Raw genomic sequence first — 13,959 nt, 5'->3', positions numbered from 1 at the left:
ATAGGCATGAGCTGCCAATCAGCTACTAGCCTGATCAAATATTCTATCCAGAGGTCCTGGGGATGTCTGAAGTCCCAACACCAGGGCTCACGTGATCTACAGGCAGGCAGGCCTCTTTCTGGGCTCTCCTTAGGAAGCACAGGAATATAACAGCTGTGTATAGCAGGGAAAGACTCAACAGGCTTCTCTACAAGGATCTGTTTCTGAGAAGCAAAGGAAAATTGGAGGCCATTAACATCTCAAAATTAAATACATGGCAACCAGATAACTTTAATGTAGAAATGAACTAAGCAATGTCTGTGGAGGGGTACGCCATGTTTAAGGCCCAGATCAAAAGCAAGGATGACCAAGGAGGGGCCACACAGATGTTTCTAGCCAGGGTCATCTGAGGGGCGAGGCACCAGGGCCGGTGTCCCTGAGATCCACAAGTAGTTGTCCTAAGGGCCACCCACCCAGAGAGTGAGAACTCAGTAAATAATGGCTAAGAGAGAGCAAGGGTGTGTATGTAGATGGGCAAGATGAAGGGCTGGAAGGAAGAGAATGAAGGAATCTAGCCTTTGGTTGTCCATAGATCAGCAGAGTTCTGGTTGCATTTGCTCCTATACTTCTGGAACTGTTTTCAGTTTGGGAATATTAGATACCACTTTGAACCCAACCCTTTCTTTCTTTGTTTGAATTGAAACAGGTATGATGTAATCAGGACAGCTAAACTCTTAACAAAGAAAGCCCCTCAGAGCCTAGCTACTCAGGAAGCTGAGATCTGAGGATCGCCATTCAAAGCCAGCCCAGGCAGGAAAGTCTGTGGGACTCTTATCTCTAATTAACTACCAGAAAACCAGAAGGGACACTGTGGCTCAAAGTGGTAGAGTGCTACCCTTGAGCAAATACAGCTGAGGGGCAGCGCCCACGCCCTGAGTTCAAACCCCACAAGGGACAAGAAAGAGCTGGTTTCAAGAAGCCACCTGACCATCCCTCTCTCCATCTCTTTTCTCCCTACCTCCTCCCTCTCATCAGCCCCGAATGCTGTGTAGATGCTGTCACACTGCAGTGTTGCAACTATCAGGGAGACCCAGCTCCCCCAAATCACATCTAAACCTTTCCTCACCAATGGCTCATGCCTGTAACCCTACCTCTTCAGGAGGCTGAGAGATGAGGATCGTGGTTCCAAGCTAGCCTGGGCAGGAAAGTCCATGATCACTCTTAACTCCAACTAACCAACAAAAAGCCAGAGCTCAACTGTGACTCAAGTGGTAGAGTTCCCACCTTGAGCAAAAAAGCCATGCAAGGGCTGGGAAGGTGGCTCAGTGGTAGAGCACTTGCCTTGCATGCATGAGGCCCTGGGTTCGATTCCTCAGCACCACATAAGCAAAAAGAAAAAAGCCGGAAGTGGCGTTGTGGCTCAAGTGGTAGAATGCTAGCCTTGAGCTGAAGAGCTGAGGGACAGCGCCCAGGCCCAGAGTTCAGGCCCCACAACCAGACCCAGAAAAAAAAAAAGCCACACAAGAGTTGCAAGACCCTGAGTTCAAGCCCTAGTACAATAGTTAGCTGTGAGTTAACTGGGATGAAGCTTTGCTGTTTAGCTTTAACAAGTCTGTGTCCGTGCAGCAGAGAAAACAGAAAACATGCTTGTTTGGAAGTCAAAAAAAAAAATGGTGATGCCACGCACCAATGACTCATGCCTGTAATCCTAACTACTCAGGAGGCTGAGACCTGAGGATCAAGGTTTGAAGCCAGCCTGGGCAGGAAAGTCTGTGAGATTCTTATCTCCAGTGAACCACCAGAAAATCGGAAGTGGTGCTGCGGCTTAAAGTGGTAGAGTGCCTTGTGCATAAAAAGCTCAGGGATAGCGCCCAGGCCCTGAGTTCTAGTACCACAGCAGCAGATGAGGGAGAGAGAGAGAGAGAGAGAGAGAGAGAGAGAGAGAGAGAGAGAGAGAGAGAGAGAGAGAGAGAGAGAGAGAGAGAGAGAGAGAGAGAGGGAGAGAGGGAGAGAGAGAGGGAGGAGAGAGAGAGAGAGAGAACCTGAAGCCCTCAGAACTACCTAAATTAAAAGGTAAAATTTTTAAAAATGAGGGTAATACCAGTGCCTGCCTCATGGTGTCACTATAGAGACTTACTGAGTTTAGGGCAAGGTGGTAAGAAAATAAGCATTAGCACACCCAGTCAAGGTATGGCCAAGTGGATCATTATTTCAATCCTGGCTCTGAGAGAAGTTCTAGAGAAGTTGTTATCACTGCCATGACTTGAGAGGAGCGATCTAGTCAGGGTAAGCATTGTTGCCTGGCAGGGGGCAGTCCGTACTATTTCTTTTCTTGGTTCCCTCCATCCCTCCTCATGAATGTGTCCTACACTGACCCTCTCTCTCTCTTTTTGTCAGTGGTGGGGCTTGAACTCTGGGCCTGGGCACTATCCCTCAGCTCTTCAGCTCAAGGCGAGCACTCTACCACTTGAGCCACGGCGCCACTTCCAGTTTTCTGAGTGGTTTATTGGAGATAAGAGTCTCATGGACTTCCCTGCCTGGGCTGCCTTTGAACTGTGATCCTCAGATCTCAGCCTCCTGAGTAGCTAGGATTACAGGTGTGAGCCACTGGGGGCCGCTGACCCTGTCTCTTTAGGATCTCAAGGTAGCCGCAAGGTGAATGGCTCAGAGGAAAGACAGCTGCAATGAAGAAATGGAGGCAGCGATGCCAAGCTTTTATTCCCCTCCTGTTCTTAGTTAATTCATAAGTAATTTTTTTGTAAAGTCTAGCCTTTTTAGCAAAAGCAGTTTCTAAGTACTTGTTATAAAGACATACTTCTCTTTGAATGAACAAACCCATGCCACATTCTTGCTATTTAAAACCATTCCTTACTTGGCAATACCAGTAAGCTGGATTCCCAAATACCAGTGCATTTCATCCTGGCTTTTCCTACCCACCTCAAAAAAAAAAAAAAATAACCAGGAGGACATTTCTAAAAGTGGTATCCACCTCACACTATCTAAAGACCTCACTCAGAATAGCCCCAGACAAGACCCCAGCGGAGCATTTTGAGCAATTTGAAAACTCGACTGATTCACAGTTTTTCTTTTTCTTTTTAGATCAAGACTGTGTCTAAATAAAGCACAAGAGAAGCTGGTGTTTTAAGCCCTTTGGAACAAGATGAAAATAGCTCCCAGACTCCCTCCCTCCCCAACTTTTCCACCTCAAACACCTGACTTACAGGAGCTCCTGGGCCAGTGGCCAAGGGACTTGTAATTCCAACTATGGTTAAGGGGCTGTCATTTAATGAGGCTCCATTGTTAGCTTGGGACGGGAAAGTGGGGATGGGCTCCTGGCCACTGGGCTCTGGCTTAGCCCTGCACACTCCGAATATCTGACCCGTGAAAGATGATGGGGTAGGGCTCTGATCACCAGCTCTTCAAGGGGCCAAGCAGACCACCCTATGGCACAGCTCTGGCCTGGGAGAGAAGCTGCCCTATACCGAACTGATGGGCTGAGCACCTGCCTCTCCTGGAGCCTGGCTCCAGTGGAGATGTGCTTTAGAAACTCCCTGCCCAGGACAGGCTAGAAAGGGCATGGGTCAGATCAGTACTACTAGGGAGCTTCAATGCACACTTTCCTGAAGCTCCCCTGCCTTTCTCCCAAGTTCAGTGGGATCTCTTCCTCTCTGCTCTGTGGGGACGAAGTTTAAAATCAACTATGAGGCTGGGAAGGTGGCTTAGTGGTAGAGTGCTTGCCTAGCATGCATGAAGCCCTAGGTTCGATTCCTCAGTACCACATAAACAAAAAAGGCCAGAAGTGGTGGTATGGCTCAAGTGGTAGAGCTCTAGCCTTGAGCACAGAGAAGCTCAGGGACAAAGCCCAGGCCCTAAGTTCAAGCCCCAGGACTGGCAAAAATTAAATTAAATTAAATGAGCTAGAAGAAGTTAGATGCTGGTGGCTCACATCTGTAATCCTAGCTACTCATGAGGCTGAGATTTGAGGATCACTATTTGAAGCCACCTAGACAGAAAAGGCCATGGAACTCTTATCTCCAATTAACCATCAAAAAAAAGGCCAGAAGTGTAGCTGTGGCTCAAGAGGTAGAGTGCTAGCCTTGAGCAAAAGAAACTCAGGGACAGCGTCCAGGGCTTGAGTTCAAAACCTAGGACTGGTGCATGTACACGCTTGCATACACACAAGCACGGACACACACACACACACACACACACACACATACACAGCAAAAGCCTGGAAAAATGTAGGTGTGAATATTTCTTTTGATCACAAAACACAGTACCATTGTTCCTTGGTCCCCACAGGAAATTGGTACCACTAATGCCAAGTTCAACAGATGTTCATGTCTCATTTTAAATGGCATATTTACAACATCCTATTGTATCCTTGAAATCATCTCTTGATTATGTCTACTGACTACTCCAATGGAAATACAATGTAAATAGCTGTTTAAGGAATGAAAAACAGGCAGTAGTCTACATGTGTAATTATAATGCAATTTCATTGAATGTTTTTTGTGTTTTTTAGTTGTTGTTGGTTGTGGGTACTGTCCCTGAGCTTTTGTGTTCAAAGCTAGCGCTCTACCACTTTGAGCCAGTGCACCACTTCCTGTTTTCTAGTGGCTAATTGGAGATAAGAACCTCATGGACTTTTCTGCCAAGGCTGACTGAATCATGAGCCTCCGATCTCAGCCTCCTGAGTAGCTAGGATTACAGGCGTGAGCCACCAGCACCTGGCTATCTGAATGTTTTTGTTGCCAGATTGGTTAAAATGGAGGATGCAGGGGTCTGACTTGAAACTGGCATCTGCTTTCTGTTACAGCATTGAAATGTGGCAGCCACTGAGGGAACACAACCTGTCGCAGGTGAGTGGCTCACGGTGTTCTCAATCAACCACCTCTCACAGAGAAGAAAGGACAATTCCTCATTCTCCTCCACACATTAAAATAGAACCGGCTGTTATGGATTCCTCTTGGAAAATGTACACTATGATAAAGGTCCTGGTAAGTCCTGTAATGACAGCCCTGGCCACTGGGAAGACAGCATCAGCTGGTTCAGAGAGTACATCTCCTGTGAGCAGGGCTGGGCCAGCCATTTGATGCACATCAGTTCATTCACGCCTTTCTTCTGTGCAATGAGGTATTATCCCCAACATTTTCTTGTGTCAGTACTGGGGTTTGAACTTAAGGCCTCTTACTCTTGCTCAGCTTTATTGATCACACCAGGTACTCTTTGACCACTTGCGCCACACCTCTAGTTTGGCTTTTTGCTGGTTAATTGGAAATAAATTTGTACAAATGTATACACATTTGTATACACATTTGTACAAGCTGGCTTTAAACCTGGATCCTCAGATCTCAGCCTTCTGCGTAGCTAGGATTACAGGATGACCAGCTAAATATAATTCTTGGTGGGTATGTGTGTGGTAGTACTGGGGCTTGAACTCAGGGCTTGGAGCCCTCAGCTTTTTTGTTCATGGTTGGTGCTCTACCATGTGAGTCACACCTCCAGTTCCAGTATTCATTTCATTTTACAGAGGAAAATACTAAAGCCCAGAGACCCTAAGTTACTGGAGATCAGAGACTGACCCTTGGGTTTCTCCAGCAGCAAAGATAAAGAGGCAAAGAGAGTTACGCTTGGCAGTAGCCATTTGGAATGACTGAAGAGCAGGTCTGGTTAAATGGTTTCCTTCCTCCCTTGCCCCTTAAGGTGTGTACCAAGCTGAACCATCTAGAAATAAATTATCCACAACCATCCCATCATGGCACAGGGTTTAGCTGTGTCTTGCCTCCTGTGGGGTAAATGTGAGCAACTCTCTTAACCTGGGCCCATGGGAATCACCTGGCGAGTTTGAACAATTCTGCTGAACACCCTAGGCTGCCACTGGCAGGCCGGGTCAGGGCGTTTTCCCATCCCACCAGGTGATTGGAACCCACAGAGGACCCCAAGGCCTTCTGGGAAGGCTTCTTGTAGAAAGGCCCTCAAGTGTGGGCGGTCTTCCCCTTCGGACATCATCTCAAAGGTGGACTGATGTTTACCAAGTGGCTAAATGTCACTCAGAACTGACCCCGCCCCTTAGGACCAAACACCAAAGGACAATGCCCTGGCCCTGAGTTCAAGCCCCATGACTGACAATACAAAGAAGATGAAAAGAGGTGAGTCTCAAGGTCTTTCCCAGCTTTGAAATGCTGCGATGATAAAATATGATAGACCTCGCTGGGTGCCTGGTACCTGCCTGTAATACCAGATTCTCTGGTGAGATAAGAGAAGTAAAAGTTCAAGGCCAGCCAAGGTAATATAAGATAGCTGGCCCCTGACTTAATTAAAAAAAAAAAAAAAACTAAGCCACTATAGTCCTGAATTTTATACAATTCAAGAACAATTTTGTTGTTGTTGTTGGTCATGGGGCTTGAACTCTGGGCTTGGACACTGTCCCTGCGCTCTTCAGCTCAAGGTGAGCGCTCTACCACTTGAGCCACAGCGCCACTTCTGGTTTTCTAGTTGTTTATTGGAGATAAGAGTCTCACAGAGTTTCCTGCCCTGGCTGGCTTTGAACCATGATCCTCAGATCTCAGCCTCCTGGGTAGCTAGGATTACAGGCGTGAGCTACCGGCACCCAGCTCAAGAACAATTTTAAGAGAAGTTGATTACAGACACAGAAGTTGAATGAGGTGCGCGCGCGCGCACACACACACACACACACACACACACACACACGACAATGAGAAAGAGCTGCCTTTCTCTGCTGCCATCATGTCTGAAGGGCTGAAGGCTGGCGAGGTACAGAGCTTTGCAAGGTATTCCCTCTTGGCTTGATTGTCTGGGAAAAGAGGTAAGGCTTGTATGTGGACCCTCCCATCTCCTGTCAGCACAAGGAAGGTGCTAGAACAATCCCGTGGGCCTTAGGAGACTGTGTAACGTGGTTCTGAGTGTAGATTCAGCCTGCCCTGAGTCTCCATCTTGGCCTTACCACTGTCATGCTATAAATTAGGCTGTGTCATTTTAGGGCAACTTAATGTCACCTCTCTGTTTCATTGTGTGTGATACTGGGATTTGAACTCAGGGCCTCCTGTGGCGCTTCATTGAACCTCTCTGAGGCTTTGCTCTAAGAGTGGAAGGAAGCGTAATTCCCACCTCACAGAATGCAGAGCCCGTGAAATGGTGCCCTTGAGGGACATGACACCTTGTGGGTGATCAACACAGCTCCCAGAGCTCTGCCACGGGATCCAGAGACTTACTGTACTCTTGGTCCCATGGCCCACCCAGCATGCCTCACTGCAGGTAGAACCTACCACAGAAAAGCTGGAAAAGCCAGGTACCAGTGAATGGCTCACACCTCTTATCCTAGCTACTCAGGAGGCTGAGATCTGAGACTCACAGTTCAAAGCCAGCCCGGGCAGGAATGTCATTAAGAGTCTTATCTCCAAAACCTGCAAGTGGAGCTGTGGTTCAAGTGGTAGAGCGCTCTTCCTTAGTGAAAAAGCTCAGGGACAGTGCATAGGCTCTGAGTTCAAGCTCCAAGACCAGTACACACAGAGAAATTAAAAAGAAAAAAACAAAGGCCGGGCGCTGGTGGCTCACGCCTGTAATCCTAGCTACACTCAGGAGGCTGAGATCTGAGGATCGAGGTTCAAAGCCAGCCTGGGCAGGAAAGTCCATGAGACTCTTATCTCCAATAAAGCACTAGAAAACCGGAAGTGGTGCTGTGGCTCAAGTGGTAGAGCACTTGCCTTGAGCTGAAGAGCTCAGGGACAGTGCCCAGGCCCAGAGTTCAAGTCCCATGACCAACAACAACAAAAAAAAAGCTGTCCCAAAGCAAACACAAGGCGGGAGAGAGGGATCCCAGCAACCCAGCCTGACCTCCACCCCGGACAAAGCAGGGCCATCTTTGGAGACAGAAGCATTAAATTATAGCCAGTCCAAAAAAAAAAAAAAAATGAGCCAGCCAGAAGGGAGCCTAGACCCAGCTCATTGTCCCTCCCAAGCCCATGTTATTCAAATGTGGGCTAGGGAACGCCTGGCTTGCCAAAGGCCTCCACGTGGTCATCTAGAAGCTTCTCCCTGACAGCACAGCACACCCCTAGGATGACAGGGCTCGGCCTAACCCCAGGTTAAATGCATAATGTGCTTATTATACATTTAAGTATATTGTTGATGTTTTGAAGGGGTAGCTTCAACCTTTGGGTATATAACTATCATTAAGGAGATCCTTTGTACTCGGTGAGGGGGTGGGGCGGGAGGGGAGGGCGGCGCCATGCTATAATTTGACCGTTTTAGCCTTCACATGATGTCACTTAACAACTTGGACCTAAATACACTCAAGAAACAGCCTGACGCACAACGGCTTGAATTTGAAGGATTCTGGAAGTCAGTTCTGAAGTACTTTCTCACCACCTTGTTCCCAGGCTGCTAATGTTATCATCATTACTATTACTACTACTACTATTAATAAGTAGTTGTACAAATGAGTTTCAATTCAACACCCCAGTTTAAGACTATGATGCATCTTGACATTAGTTTTAGTCAAGATCCCAAAAGTAGAGAAGGGAGAAGTCATGTTTGTCAGCTCCTGGGACTCACCAGCAAGCTTTTAAAATAACTGACATAAGCCACGCACCAGTGGTTCACACCTGTTATCCTCACTAGTTAGGGGGCTGAGAGCTGAGGATTGCAGTTCAAAGCCAGCCCAGGCAGGAACATTTGTGAGACTCTTATCTTCATCAGAAAACCAGAAGTGGCACTGTGGCTCAAGTGGTAGAGCACTAGCCTTGAGCAAAAGAGCTGAGGACAGTTCCTAGGTCCTGAATACAAACTCTGGGACTGACACCAAAAAAAAAGTATAACTAAAAATAATTTTCAGTTCATGACAAAATATAGGAACTATTGTGAAGGGGTAATTACAAGACAAATCAAGGATAATCTGGACATCAAGATAAAGAGGCTCATCCCCCTGATCTTAGCTACTCAGGAGGCTGAGATCTGAAGATTATTTTGAAAATTGAGTAATCTGGAGATTGCCAGTTTCAAAGCCAGCCTAGGCAGGAAAGTCTGTGAGACTTTTAGCTCCAATTAACCACCAGGAAACTGGAAGTGGAACTGTGGCTCAAAGTGATAGAGTTCTTCCTTGAGTGAAAAGCTCAGGGACAGGGCCCAAGCCCTAAGTTCAAGAAAAAAAAAAAAAAGAGGCTGGGAAGGTGGCTCAGTGGTAGAGCGCTTGCCTTGCATACCTGAGGCCCTGGGTTCAATTCCTCAGCACCACATAAGCAAAAAGAAAAAAGCCGGAAGTGGCACTGTGGCTCAAGTGTTAGCCTTGAGCTGAAGAGCTAAGGGACAGCGCCCAGGCCCAGAGTTCAGGCACCATGACCAGACCCCCCAAAAAATTAAAGATTTTAACATAATATCTATCAAAAGAATCTATCAAAAAGTGTGGCTCAGTCGGGCCCCAGTTGCTCACACCTATAATCCTAACTACTCAGGCAGGAGGCTGAGATCTGAGGATCACGGTTCAAAGCCAGCCCGGGCAGGAAGGTCCATGAGACTCTTATCTCCAATAAAGCACTAGAAAACCAGAAGTGGCACTCTGGCTCAAGCAGTAGAGGGCTTGCCTTGAGCTAAAGAGCTGAGGGACAATGCCCAAGCCAAGAGTTCAAGCCCCATGACCAACAACAACAACAAAAAAAAGGTTTGGCTCAAGTGGTGCACACTTCCCTAATAAGCTTGAGTTCTTATTTATATCCTAGTACCACCAAAAAATACTATTAACCTATACTGATACTTATAAATGCAAACAAATACACATATAGATAAAAGGAGAGACAACGCAAATGCAGAAATTATATGTAAACGGTGTGTGTGTGTGTGTTGTGTGTGTGTGTGTTGTGTGTGTTGTGTATATGTGTGTGAGAGAGAGATTCTGGACCCCAAACCCATGCTAGGCAATGCTGTGTACCCCTGAGCTACAGCTGCAGTCCTGAAAAGTGAGTTTGTAACCATCATGCAACAAATGATGTAGGCAAAATCGTCCATGGATGTTAGAATCATTGGGGACAAATTTATTACAGAGTAGGACATTTATAATCTTGTCTTTCCTAATTTAAAAAATAATTGATTTCAGGGGCTGGGAAAGTGGCTCAGTGGTAGAGTGCTTGCCTTGCATGCCTGAGGCCCTGGGTTCGATTCCTCAGCACCACATAAGCAAAAAGAAAAAAGCCAGAAGTGGTGCTGTGGCTCAAGTGGTAGAGTGCTAGCCTTGAGCTGAAGAGCTGAGGGACAGCGCCAAGGCCCAGAGTTCAAGCCCCATGACTGTACCCAAAATAATAATAATAATAATTGATTTCAAATGGAAAAAGGTTTCCTTTATAGTTGAGAGGCTGGAGGACACAGCCATAATGCAATGACCAGAGTTCACATCATCAATGAACCAGCCAACCAAGCTGGGCATCCTGGCTTAAGCCTATAACAGCAGCTACTTGGTAGGCAAAAATAAGAGGGATCGAGGTCCAAGCCAGCCCAGCAAAAAGAAGTATGTGGGACTCCACCTTAACCAATGGCCAGGTGTGGTAGTGTGTACACCTGTCATCCATAAGTACATGGGGGAGCACAAATAAGATTATAGCCCAGGAATAGAGCAAGACTCTACTTTGAAAATAAGCAATACAAAAAAATGCTAGATGGGGCTGGGAAGGTGGCTCAGTGGTAGAGTGCTTGCCTTGCATGCATGAGGCCCTGGGTTCGATTCCTTAGCACCAAATAAGCAGGAAAAAAAAGCCAGAAGTGGTGCTGTGGCTCAAGTAGTAGGGTACTAGCCTTGAGCTGAAGAGCTGAGGGACAGTGCCCAGGCCCAGCATTCAGGCCCCACGTCCAACCAAAAAAATGCTAGAGGCATGGCTCAAGTGGTAGAGTTCAAGGCCCATTACTAGCACACACACACACACACCAAAGTGGAGGAGTAAGGGTTAATAAATTGGGGTAGAAGTACCCTCTACCTGCTAAGTCCAAGGGCATGTCAGGGGTCAGGCCAAAGCTGTTCAAAGCAGTATTCTCTGTGCTGGAGGTGTGGCTCAAGTGATAAAGCATCTGCCTAGCAAGCTCAAGGCTCTGAGTCCAAACCTCGGTACTGGAGAAAAAAAAAGGTTACTCTTTCCAGTTAAAAATGTGAATAAAAATCGTCACTTAGAACAAAAATAGAAAAGTTAGAATAAAAATAGAACTAAGAATATTCTTCTATAAACTTTGCCAGGCCATTCAAGAGTTCTCACTTACTTATCGGGACTTATAATGTAATGGCAATGAAACTACGCATGCTCTATTACCATGTTAAAGCGACAACACAATAGAATATATCTGCCTTTAATTATGGGTTCCATAAAATCCCATGGGAATTTGTGTTCTGAGATGTAGGTGTGAGCCCTGTAATTAAAAAAAAAGAAGCTTTAGAAGTGGAAATTTCTTAAATACACAGTTCATTGTAATCTTCTTTATCGTAAGGAAGCAATGTATAAGAAAAGTCCAAATACAACATGTCCTGTTGGGTCACTATCCTGCCTAAAGACTCTCAAGTGTCCCCAGGAAGCCAAAAGAACTCACACTTTTAATTTCCTTGGGCTTTAGAGCCCTCAGGGCTGGTGTCACCGTGTAATTCACTGTCCTGGCTCACCTGCTTCCAGTGCCTGCCCTTTCCTGAACAGCCCTGACCTTTCAGCCAGAGAGACTGGGCCCATCTTCGCTGAGCCAGAGGCTCCTCCCCTTTTCCTTCTTCAAATCCTAGCCCCACCTCTGCCCCTTCCCTGGCCTAAGCCCCACCTCCTTGTAATGAGTCCCCAGGAGGAGCAGGCTGGCTCTTTACTTGCTGGAATTGCCTGAGAACCCAGGACTGGAAACTTGGGCCATTGTTTAGAGCTCCTCCAGCAGTGAGACCATCTACCCTTGCAACAACTTCCTGACATAGTCCCTCATTTCCCCCACTTACAAACCCCACCACGGCTGGGCTAGCGCCTGTCATCCTACCTACTCAGGAGGCTGAGATCTGAGGATCGAGGTTCAAAGCCAGCCCAGGCAGGAAAGTCCGTGAGACTCTTATCTCCAATAAAACTGAATGGCGCTGTGACTCAAGCAGTTAGAGCTCTAGCCTGGAGCTGAAGTGCTCAGGTACATTGCCCAGGCCCAGAGTTCAAGCCCCACGACCAACAAAAAAAGAAAAGAAAGGAAAGGAAAAGAAAAGAAAAGAGGGCTGGGAAGGTGGCTCAGTGGTAGAACACTTGCCTTGCATGCCTGAAGCCCTGGGTTCGATTCCTCAGCACCACATAAGCAAAAAAAGAAAAAAGCCGGAAGTGGCACTGTGGCTCAAGTGGTAGAGCGCTAGCCTTGAGCTGAAGAGCTGAGGGACAGCCCCCAGGCCCAGAGTTCAGGCCCCATAACCGGACCAAAAAAAAAAAGAAAAGAAAAGAAAAGAAAAGAAAAACTGTCACAGCCGGGGACATCAGTACTAGCCACTCAGGAAGCTGAGATCTGGAGATCACAATTCACAGCCAGCCTAGACAGGAAAATCCAAGAGACTCTTATCTCCAGTTAATCATCCAAAAGCCAGAAGCGAAGCCATAGCTCAAGTAGTAGAACACTAGCCTTGAGTAAAAAGTAGCTCAAGGACAGCACCCAGCCACTGAGTTCAAGCCCCAGAACCAATACACACACACACACACACACACACACACACACACACACACACACACACACACACACACACACTCTCTCTCTCTCTCTCTCTCTCTCTCACATAAAACTGTTGTGCCTCCAGCCATTATCTTCACACTACAGTCCCACAGCAGAAGGGCTCAGTGTGCTGTTTACCTCAGGAGGCTGAGACAGGAGAGTTGTGAGTTCCAGGATGACCCGGATTGCATGTAATACAAAAAGAAAAAGGAAGAATAAAACCATTTTTCGCCAGGCGCCAGTGGCTCACACCTGTAATCCTAACTACTCAGGAGGCTGAGACCTGAGAATCACGGCTCAAAGCCAGACTGGGCAGGAAAGTCCATGAGACTCCTATCTCCAATAAACTACTCAGAAAAACCTGAAGTGGCGCTGTGGCTCAAGTGGTAGAGTGCTAGCCTTGAGCTGAAGAGCTGAGGGACAGCGCCCAGGCCCAGAGTTCAAGCCCTACACCTGACAAAAAAATAAAATAAAAAATTCAAAACCTATCCATATTCAGTTCTGCATTTCAGAGGTTAGAATTATGCCAGATACCTAAACTAGTAGCTGGTTCCTGCCAAGGTCTAGATCCAGCTGTGACCCACTCTCTTCTGACTTCAGCCTTCCTGCGTTTCTGTAACACAAGAAGGCAGGATGATAGCAAGGTGGTTGATATCCCAAACATGTTTGTTTTAGGGTAGACAGGACTGTGACAGTTTTAAATCCCAAATTGTAAAGTGGAGCCAAGAAGAGGAAGGGTAGAAATAATACAACTCTTGCCAGTGCTGGTGGCTTACGCCTGTAATCCTAACACTTTAGGAGACTGAGATCTGAGCATCGTGGTTCAAAGCCAGCCTGGGCAAGAAAGTCCATGAGACTCTTATTTCCAATTAACCACCAGAAAACCAGAAGTGACACTGTGGTTCAAGTGCTTGAGCCATAAAACCAAGCAAGAACACAAGGCCCAGAATTCAAGTCCCAGTACTGGGAAGAAAAAAAGTAATCAACTTTGAACCCTTATGGAAGGTTGTAGATGCTTCTGTGAAGACATGAGAGACCTTTGGGGGAAAAAAAAATCTTTGATGGAGTCAGACTCTGAAAGTATGTTAGTCTGTTAGACATTTGCTTGCAGCTTGTGGAAGATTCTGGAGCCCATTCTACCTCAGCATCTCCAGTGACTGACTGAGACTCGCGTGTCACAGGACTCAAAGACCAGAAACAATGGTGCCAGACTAGGAAATTTTTAGAAATGCAGAATCTTGCCGGGTGTGGTGGTGCATGCTTCTAATCTCAGCA

General features: G+C 46.8%; 1 long non-coding RNA gene across 1 annotated transcript in view; it reads left to right on the top strand.

Moving 5' to 3' along the window:
• LOC138808932 (uncharacterized) overlaps window positions 1-13,959 on the top strand; it is a 117,638-nt gene that overhangs the window by 63,570 nt on the left and 40,109 nt on the right. Inside the window, exon 3 of the long non-coding RNA XR_011366642.1 lies at window positions 4,799-4,841. This is a non-coding gene — a long non-coding RNA (uncharacterized lncRNA). The remainder of the gene's footprint in view (window positions 1-4,798; window positions 4,842-13,959) is intronic.

Source organism: Dipodomys merriami, unplaced genomic scaffold (assembly GCF_024711535.1).
Source record: "Dipodomys merriami isolate MVZ:Mamm:240054 unplaced genomic scaffold, mDipMer1.0.p SCAF_48, whole genome shotgun sequence".
NCBI lineage: Eukaryota > Metazoa > Chordata > Mammalia > Rodentia > Heteromyidae > Dipodomys > Dipodomys merriami.
This window is presented reverse-complemented; position numbering and strand designations above follow the sequence as displayed.